An 11,069-nucleotide genomic window follows, 5' to 3' on the forward strand; every position below is an offset into this window, starting at 1 on the left:
ATGGTCACTGATGGTACTGATAGGCGACACTGACTGATGACACTGATATGTGCCACTGCTGGGCACAACTGCTAGGTGGCACTGGTGGGTGGCACTGCTGGGCATTGGTGGGTGGCACTGCATAACCAGTGCTAATCTGCTCTGTGACAGCATTAGGAAAGTGCTGCCGATAACCGCCAACTGTATTTACTCCGTGATCTGTTGTGTCACTGGACACAGCTGATAACGTGGTAATAGTCCGCTGTGATTGGCCTTTTACCTCATCATGTGATCACGGAGATTGCCGGGTGCACGCCACAGGGGTGTGTGGTAGGGCGCGATCTGGGAGGACATCATAGGATGACATCATTCGGCTGTAGCAAGGTTACCAAGTGGTTAACTAAAGCCTCCTGGTGCTCCGTCCTACTCATGGACTCCATTTCTGCATACATGCTGGATATACAGCGCAGCAAAAGGTGGAGGGTTGAAGAGTCTAAGGCCGGCCATACATGGGTCGAAATTCGACAGATTTTTTTCGGACCTAAGAATAATCGGCTGATTTTTGCTCCGTTAGTGGGTCAATAGCACCGGCCAATTTTCGTGGTTCCTCCCCTTTTCGGTGATTGGGCATGTTGGAAAATTTGTAAAAAAACAACTGATTTTCAACTCAATGATGGTCAAATCGTACGATCATTTTTCCGAAAAGAATATGCGCATGAGCCGTGACCTGGAAGGAACAGAAATTTTGCCTGTTATATGGGGTGAACTTTATGACTTGGTCAAAATCCTTGATGGCAACCATCGAATTACCGAGCAAGCAACGTTTTCGATTTTCGGACGAAAAATTATTCGGAATTCGAACCATGTATGGCCCGCATTAGGCTCCATGAACACTAGCATTTTTTTTCTGCTTCTAGAAGCTAGTGTTCTCCTGTGTGTCCATTCACACTGATTTAGGCTGTTAGTGTTTTTAGAGCTTCAGTTTTTGGAGCAGAAAAAAAGTTTTTGTACAGTTTGTTGTATCGTTTTTCCAGCAGAAAAAAATACAAAATGCTACAATAACTTTGTTTCTAGCTTTTTCTTCTTTTATTATTTTTCTACATGTAGTGTAAAAATGTTGTAGCGTTTTTCCAGCAGAAAAAAATGCGAAATGCTACTAATAACTTTTGTTTTTATTTTTCTCTTCTTTTGTTTTTTTCTACATGTACTGTAAAAATGCTAATAAAATGGCAACGCTCCTAAACGATACTACAATGATACCAAAATGCTAAAAACATTATTTCCAGCGTTTTTTTAGCTTAAAAAACCCGCTAGTGTTCATGGAGCCTAACAGTGTTTTGTAAGGAACTTTGACCTGTATCATCTTATCAGATGAATTTTTTGTCATCTAAAATGTGGTGACCGCTGTCCAATGTTCCCCAGTTCCATTATAGATCTGGTAAGATGTCTGGAAGATGATCCCACGTGTGGCGGCATAACGCTGGCCACACACCAGTAGCATTTTAGAGAAATGTTGTATTCGGAACATTTGCTAAATTTTGTATTAGTTAATGGGGTCGAATTGACCATCGTTTTCAACTGTAGTGATGAAAAAAAAATTGAAGGATCAGGTCAGAATTTTTTTTTTTCTCAAATTAAATTCTAACCATGAATGTGGTTTTCATTTGGGAAATTTCATTCAATCCAAATCGAATTTTAAAAGCAAATGCAATTTTGGAGTGCATTCGAAAAACATCAATGAAGTCTCTGTTGCCATCATGGAGTGTACTGATTGGATTCCACAAATGATCCCATGCAGAGAGCAGATCCATAGTAAAACCTTTTCAAACTCTACTGCTGAATCCGATCTCCAGAATAATCTGCATTGTTCTGTCTGGCTTAAAAAACAGGAAGTCGACTCCTACTGAAACTGAAAGGGAGTTAGTCAGTCACATCCCCGTTACTTGGCCTCACCTAAAAGTCTTCATGTTTTTTCTTCGATCTGCTAGAATGTGGCTTCAAAAACCATCTGATCTGTAAGGTAAGATGACATGTAACCCTATATAACAGAAGTAGTAGTACATTAGGCAGGACGGGTCATCCTGATATGTAATAAGAGATATTTGTAGATTATACAAACCTTGATTCTCTCTGTATTTAGGTCTGTTAGGACTAAGCAGAACTCTGATCTCTTAAGCCAGGTAAGTGGTGATGGACTGAACACCCCCCTGTGCAGTTCGCGGTCAAACATTCGAACGTAATGCGAACTTCAAACTTAAAGCAAGTCTAAGGGACTCGAAGAGCGCCCATCTTGAAGGCTTATATGCAAGTTATTAGTTATAAAAGGGGAATGGGGACTCGGGTTCTGCATTGAGGGACATGGATCAGTGAAAAAATAGTTTTCAGAAAGTACTGTTTTTAAAGGGGCAGTCATTTTTCATTGCTTAAAGTAGAAAAAAAAATAAATCCTTTAAATATCAAGCCTGAGGGTCCTCCTAAACTAACTGCAAAGTTGCACATCTGTACAATGTACAGAACCTGCTGCAGGAGGACTGACTTTTTTTTAAAAATTACATTTTTATTAAAAAAGAAAAGAAAACAAAAAAACAGAGTGGGGCCCCCCAATCCTTAACCACTTCAAGTGCAGATACTTTTACCCCCTTCCTGTCCAGGCCAATTTTCAACTTTCAGCGCTGTTGCACTGCAAATTACAATTGTGCAGTCATGCAACACTGTACCCATATGAAATTGTTATCATTTATTTTCACACAAACACAGCTTTATTTTGGTGGTATTTAATTGCTGCTGGGTGTTTTATTTTTTGCACTATAAACAAAAAAAGAGCAAAAAATTGAGAAAAAAAAGTTTCTTTGTTTCTATTATAAATTTTTGCAAACAGGTAATTTTTCTCCTTCACAGATGGGCACTGATGAGGTGGCACAGAGGGACACTGATGAGGTGGCACAGATAGGCAGCACTGATAGGCTGCATTGATGAGGAGGCACTGATATGCAGCAATGATGGTCACTGATAGTCGGTACTGATAGGCGACACTGACTGATGGCACTGATATGTGCCACTGCTGGGCACAAGTGCTAGGTGGCATTGGTGGGTGGCACTGCATAACCAGTGCCGATCTGTTGTGTGACAGCGTTAGGAAAGTGCTGCCGATAACCGCCAACCGTATTTACTCCGTGATCTGTTGTGTCATTGGACACAGCTGATCACGTGGTAAAAAGCCGCTGTGATTGGCCTTTTACCTCATCATGTGATCACGGAGATTGCCTGGTGCATGCCACTGGGGGTGTGTCAGAGGGCGCGATCTGGGAGGACATCATATGATGACATCATTCGGCTATGGCAAGGTTACCAAGTGGTTAACTAAAGCCTCCTGGTGCTCCCTCCTACTCATGGACTCCATTTCTGCATACATACTGGATATACAGCGCAGCAAAGCTAGAGGGATGAAGAGTCTAAGGCCGGCCATACATGGGTCGAAATTCGACAGATTTTTTTCAGACCTAAGAATAATCGGCTGATTTTTGCTCCGTTAGTGGGTTAATAGCACCGGCCAATTTTCGTGGTTCCTCCCCTTTTCGGTGATTGGGCATGTTGGAAAATTCATAAAAAACAACCGATTTTCAACTCAATGATGGTCAAATCGTACGATAATTTTTCCGAAAAGAATATGCGCATGAGCCGTGACCTGGAAGGAACAGAAATTTCGCCTGTTATATGGGGTGAACTTTATGACTTGGTCGAAATCCTTGATGGCAACCATCGGATTACTGAGCAAACAACGGTTTCGATTTTCGGACGAAAAGTCATTCAGAATTCGAACCATGTATGGCCTGCATTAGGATCCATGAACACTAGCATTTTTTTTTCTGCTCCTAGAAACTAAATAGTGTTCTCCTGTGAGGGACCGCCGAGCGGCACCACTAGCACTCCACTGGTCAGGCGTGCCCAGAGCGCGGAGTCTAAGCCCCAGGGTACTTGTTCACCAGAGCCCCTGATGGTGGGGATGGACTTGTAGTACCCCGGGACCAGGTCGCCACTACTGAGCACACCTGTCAGTGGTAGGGGTGTTCGCCAGGGGCTCCAACCAGGGAGAGCCAGATGTGAGGAGGTCGGGTGACCCCGATGGGATGGATGGCTGAGCAAGTGCGAAGTCAGACAGGCCGAGTTGGTAACGTAGAGGACGGTAAGGTACAAGGGAGCGGGCAGAGAATCGTCGGGTCACACGCCAGGTCAGCAACAGTAGGTCAGATCTAATGAGGGGCATCCAGGAAGAGAGGTCAGGCAAAGCAAGGGTCTGGGCAGGAGAAATCAGCAGGTCAAGAACAATCCGGGTCAAATAACTTACAAGGCACAGGTTCAGATTCACAGGAACAGGTAAGACCAGAAGGCACCGAAATGACAGCTCAGGGACATTTAAATATCCCGCCCTGCGCTGCCATTGGTGCCCAGCGGGCGGCCGCGGCTTCTACTGCGCATGATCGAACTTGAACGTCGCGGCCGGCCCGGACCTAGTGCCCGTGTCCCTGCACAGGGAGGTGCAGTGCGCCTGCGCCGGGACCATTGCGGCGGGGATCGAGGGGATCCCTGACATTGCCCCCCCCCTACAGGCAACCTCCGGATGCCCACCCAATCTCTCCACCACGGGTGATCACAAAGAAACCTCCGGACAAGTCTGGGTGCATGGACATTATGGGCTGGTTCCCACGAATTGTCCTCAGGGCCGTAGCCCTTCCACTTGATGAGAAATTGGGTCTGGCCCCCCCTTCGTCGGCACTTCAGGATTGTCTCCACCTCGAATTCTTCTTCCTCTTCGACTGTTATGGCCTCCGGGGGCCTGGATTCCCGTTCGGGGAAGGCATCAGGGACTACCGGCTTCAGCAGGGACACGTGGAAAACAGGGTGACTCAGGGAGGACAAGTTCATAGGCCACTTCATTGACCATCCGCTTAATGCAAAAAGGGCCTATAAATTTAGGTCCCAACTTTTTTGACGGGCAGAGCATCTTCAAGTTAGAAGTAGCCAGCCAAACCTTCTCTCCGGGCCGCAACACCAGATCCCCTCTTCGCTTCCTATTAAAAGCCCTCTTGTAATCTTCTTGGGCCTGACTGATGGCTTCCTGTAGTTTTTTATTGTTTGAAGCGAAAAAGGTTAGTGCATCCTGTGTTGCTGGAATTGGGCATTCCGGGACTAAATCCGGGAGGAAGACAGGGTGAAACCCATAGTTGGAGAAGAACGGGGACTGCCCTGTTGCTGAATGGCAAGCGTTGTTGTACGCGAATTCCGCCAAAGGGAGAAGTGGCACCCAGTCGTCCTGAGAGAATGATGTGTAGCATCGCAAGTATTGCTCTAGGGTCTGATTGGTCCTTTCGGTCTGACCATTGGTCTGAGGGTGAAATGCCGAGGAATGGGATAGCTTGATATCCAGGGCTTTGCACAATGCCCTCCAAAATCTCGAGGTAAACTGCACCCCTCGGTCCGAGACGATGTCTTCGGGGACCCCATGCAGTCTAACAACCTCTTGAATAAAAGCTTGTGCCGTCTCGGCTGCTGATGGAGTCTTCCGTAAAGGAATGAAATGGGCCATCTTGGATAAACGGTCCACGACCACGAGAATTGCTGTGTGGTCCAGTGAAGGTGGAAGCTCAACTATGAAGTCCATAGAGATCTTCTGCCAGGGCCGTTCAGGGATGGGTAATGGACGTAGCAGGCCCCACGCCTTACTTCTTGAAGGCTTGTTCCGCTGACAGATGACACAGGAGCCCACGTAACTCTTAAAATCCTTGGCCATGTCCGGCCACCAGAAGGAACGTCGGAGAAGTTCCAAGGTCTTGACCGGGCCAAAATGTCCTGCCATCGGGTGGTCATGGCAATGTCCCAAGACTAGGGTTCGGGCTTCCTCCGGCACCACAATCCGGTCCTCCCTCCATAGGAGTCCCCCCTTGTTCTGGAGGGGCGCCCCATCGGAGGTAGACATGGCTGTGGACGCTCTCATTATCTCGGAGCGAAGGTTCGTCTGGAGGGCCAAGAAGTTTCCTGCAGGCAGAATAGTGTCAGGTACTGGGATCTCCTTGGCGTCCTCGTACATGCGTGACAACGCGTCCGGCTTCGTGTTTTTTGATCCCGGCCTGTATGTGATGTGGAACTGAAACCTCGAGAAAAACAATGCCCATCTTGCTTGTCGTGGGCGCAAACGTTTGGCGGTCCTCAGATATTCCAGGTTCTTGTGGTCCGTGAATATCAGCATGGGGTGTGAGGCACCTTCCAGCAGGTACCTCCATTCTTCTAATGCGGTCTTGATAGCCAGTAGTTCTCGATCCCCAATGTCGTAATTCTTCTCCGCAGGGGTAAGTTTCTGTGAGCAGAATGCTACTGGGTGAAGTAATTCCTTGGCGCCCTTTCACTGGGAAAGAATGGAGCCAACCGCGTTTTCTGACGCATCTACTTCTAAGATGTAGGGCAGGGAGGCGTCAGGATGACCCAGAATGGGTGCCGAGGTAAATAACTTCTTTAATGCTTCAAAAGCTTCCTGTGCCTCTGGCGTCCATCTGAATCGCGTCCCAAGCTTGGTTAACTGAGTGATGGGGGAGACCAGACCCGAGAAGTTCTTGATGAACTTCCGGTAGAAGTTTGCGAACCCGATAAAACGTTGGACGCTTTTCCTGTTCGTGGGTTCAGGCCAATCTAGGATCGCAGAGACCTGAGGGTCCATTGCGACCCCCGTGGTGGAGATAATCAGACCCAGAAATGTAACGCTAGCCTGTTCAAAGCAACATTTCTCTGCTTTAGCGTACAACCCATGCTGCCGCAACCGCCCCAACACCTTTGTTACATGTACCCTGTGCTCCCCCAGGGAGAATGAGAAAATCAAAATGTCGTCTAAGTAGACGATGACAAAGATATCCAGGAAATCCCTAAAGATGTCCTTTACAAAGTGCTGGAAGGTGGCCGGCGCATTGCACAACCCGAAAGGCATGACCAGGTATTCGAAATGGCCGAAACGGGTGCGGAAGGCCGTTTTCCACTCATCATCCTCCCTTATGCGAACCAAGTTGTAGGCTCCCCTTAAGTCCAGCTTGGTAAATACTACTGCAGCCTTTAAGCTCTGGAATAATTCTGGTACCAGTGGTAATGGGTAACGATTTTTGATTGTGACCCTATTCAGTTCCCGATAGTCGATACATGGCCTCAAAGTCTTGTCTTTCTTTTCTACAAAAAAGATCCCTGCACCTGCTGGGGAAGTGGAGGGACGGATGAATCCCTCCTGGAGGCTGTCCTCAATGTAATCCTTCAAGGCCCCTAATTCTAGCTCAGAAAGGGGAAAAATTCGCCCGAAGGGAATTTCAGAACCGGGTAACAGATCAATAGGACAGTCATATGGGCGGTGGGGGGGTAGAGTATCTGCTCCCCGTTCACTGAACACATCAAGAAACTTATGATAGGCTGCAAGAATCACTTGTTTTAGGCTGGCATCCCCTTCAGAGCACAGGAGGACCTGGTGGACCTCCGGGCCCGAAGTTCGGCACAGTTCCCGACAGTATGGGGAAGGGAACGAGACAAGCCCAGTCTCCCAGTCAATTTGGGGGTTATGGGCCCGCAACCATGGGAGCCCCAGAATGACTGGGAAAAGGGGTGATGCAATAGCGTCCAGGCGGAGGAGCTCCCGGTGCTGACCGGCAATGGAAGTCACAATGGAAGGGGTCTCCTGGTTAACCACCCCTGACTTTATCCGGGAACCATCAGCCAAAAAGATGTGAAACCCCTTCTCCTTTGGACGGAGGGGGATACCCTGCCGGTGAGCAAAATTGATATCCACAAATCAGCTGCATGCCCCCGAATCAACTATGGCCATCACCTCCACGGTCCTTTCTGAAAGCTGAAAGGAGAGGGGGACAACTAAGTATTGGGACGGATTCATATTGCCAATAGATAAGGAAGATGAGGTGAACTTACTCAGTTTCTGCGGGCAGGAACGTACCATGTGACCAGCTTCACCGCAGTAGAGACACAGGTTCTGGGAGTGTCTGCGCTGGCGTTCCTCTGGATGTTTGGCCTAGTATTTTGACTGGCTCCTTGGAATGACCCCCAGGTATTTCCGCGACCCTGACCAGACCTCTCCAATCTGCACTCCCGTAGCCTACGGTCAATTTTAATGGTGAGTGCAATCAAGTCCTCTAATGTCTCAGGCACCTCCACTCGGGCGAGCTCGTCTTTCAGAGCCTCAGATAGGCCCATACGGAACTGGTGCAAAAGCGCAAACTCGTTCCAGCGAGTGTCTCCCATCCAACGCCTAAAGTCAGAGGCGTATTCCTCAGCCGCTCGCCGACCTTGTCGGAGTGCGTATAATGTGGCCTCGGCCGAGGCCGCCCGTTGTGGATCATTGTATAAGATGGCCATAGCATTAAAAAAGTTGTCAACCGTAACCAGATGGGGGTCATTATTTCCCCTTAGTCGGTGGGCCCAGTCTTGGGGTTCACCCTGCAACAGGGAGATAACAAACCCCACTTTCACCGATTCTGTCAAAAAAGTCAGTGGTTGCAGTTCAAAATAGAGCAGACAGGAGTCACGGAATGACCGGAAGCGTGTGCGATCCCCGTGGAAGTGCTCGGGTAAGGGTACTCGGTGTTCCGCCATGGGGAGTGATGCGGAAGGCCCAGGAGCCGGCTCGTGGGCTGCTGCGACCGGGGGTGCAGGAGCCGGGGCATGTGAAACAGGAGCAGATATGGTGCAGGCCTGAAACCGATTCTCAATCTGCAAACATCTGTCCTGTAACATGTTTACTGCTTGCGTCAGGGTAGCCAGGTGCCTGCAAACCTCCTCCATCGGGGAGGGTCCTCCTCGAGGCTCAGTCATGGCCTTCTGGTACTGTGAGGGACCGCCGAGCGGCACCACTAGCACTCCACTGGTCAGGCATGCCCAGAGCGCGGAGTCTAAGCCCCAGGGTACTTGTTCACCAGAGCCCCTGATGGTGGGGATGGACTTGTAGTACCCTGGGACCAGGTCGCCACTACTGAGCACACCTGTCAGTGGTAGGGGTGTTCGCCAGGGGCTCCAACCAGGGAGAGCCAGATGTGAGGAGGTCGGGTGACCCCGATGGGATGGATGGATGGCTGAGCAAGTGCGAAGTCAGACAGGCCGAGTTGGTAACGTAGAGGACGGTAAGGTACAAGGGAGCGGGCAGAGAATCGTCGGGTCACACGCCAGGTCAGCAACAGTAGGTCAGATCTAATGAGGGGCATCCAGGAAGAGAGGTCAGGCAAAGCAAGGGTCTGGGCAGGAGAAATCAGCAGGTCAAGAACAATCCGGGTCAAATAACTTACAAGGCACAGGTTCAGATTCACAGGAACAGGTAAGACCAGAAGGCACCGAAATGACAGCTCAGGGACATTTAAATATCCCGCCCTGCGCTGCCATTGGTGCCCAGCGGGCGGCCGCGGCTTCTACTGCGCATGCACGAACTCGAACGCCGCGGCCGGCCCGGACCTAGTGCCCGTGTCCCTGCACAGGGCGGTGCAGTGCGCCTGCGCCGGGACCATCACGGCGGGGATCGAGGGGATCCCTGACATCTCCTATGTGTCCATGCACACTGCTTTAGGCTATTAGTGTTTTTAGAGCTTCAGTTTTTGGAGCAGAAAAAAAATGTTTTTGTACAGTTTGTTGTAGCGTTTTTCCAGCAGAAAAAAATGCGAAATGCTACTAATAACTTTTGTTTTTATTTTTCTCTTCTTTTGTTTTTTTCTACATGTACTGTAAAAATGCTAATAAAATGGCAACGCTCCTAAACGATACTACAATGATACTACAATGCTAAAAACATTATTACCAGCGTTTTTTGAGCTTAAAAAAACCCGCTAGTGTACATGGAGCCTAATAGTGTTTTGTAAGGAACTCTGACCTGTATTTCTTATTTTATCAGATGATTGTTTTGCCATCTAAAATGTGATGACCGCTGTCCAATGTTCCCCAGTTCCATTATAGATCTGGTAAGATGTCTGGAAGATGATCCCACGTCTGGTGACATAAGGCTGGCCACACACCAGTAGCATTTTAGAGAAATGTTGTATTCAGAACATTTGCTAAATTTTGTATTAGTTATTGGGGTTGAATTGACCATCGTTTTCACCTGTAGTGATGAAAAAAATATTGAAAAAGCAGGTCAGAATTTTTTTTTTTTCGAATGAAATTCTAACAATGAATGTGGTTTTCATTTAGGAAATTTCATTCAATTCAAATTGAATTATAAAAGCAAATGCAATTTTGGAGTGCATTCGAAAAACATCAATGAAGTCTCTGTTGCCATCATTGAGTGTACTGATTGGATTCCACAAATGATCCCATGCAGAGAGCAGATCCATAGTAAAACCTTTTCACAATCTACTGCTGAATCTGATCTCCAGAATAATCTTCGTTCTGTCTGGCTTAAAAAACAGGAAGTCGACTCCTACTGAAACTGAAAGGGAGTTAGTCACATTTCCGTTACTTGGCCTCACCTAAAAGTCTCCATGATTTTTCTTCGATCTGCTAGAATGTGGCTTCAAAAACCATCTGATCTGTAAGGTAAGATGACATGTAACCCTATATAACAGAAGTAGTAGTACATTAGGCAGGACGGGTCATCCTGATATGTAATAAGAGATGGAATAAAGTGCAACAGCGCTAGGTGTCTAGTAGTTATTCAAATAAAAATATGAGTATGTGGATTAATAAAATAAATTAATTGAGCTGCTAGCATAGAAAGTAAACCTCAAAAAAACTTTGGATAGTATGTAATGAACGTTTGCAGCGCTCATATATTGGAAATTAACCTGATCACATATATTGAATATAACCTGAACGCATATGGTAGATATAAATTAAATAAGATTCATGATAAAAATAAAACGTTAAAATATAAACATATTAAACTCGTGACTTCTGTGTTGCATCCAGGGTAGGGAAACCAGAGGAAAGTTCGTGACTCTTGTGTTGGAAAAAACTGAGAATAGCTTGCACTAACCAGATGTCTCAGCACATGGAGCATGGAGTAATTAAGACCCACTCCTGGTACTCTGAAAGGAAGCCACTGAAGGAGATGATGTCATCTGATCTCTCGC

This window comes from Staurois parvus, unplaced genomic scaffold, assembly GCF_062004578.1.
Source record: "Staurois parvus isolate SC_StPar_1 unplaced genomic scaffold, SC_StPar_1.0 ptg001161l, whole genome shotgun sequence".
In the NCBI taxonomy this organism is placed as follows: Eukaryota; Metazoa; Chordata; class Amphibia; order Anura; family Ranidae; genus Staurois; species Staurois parvus.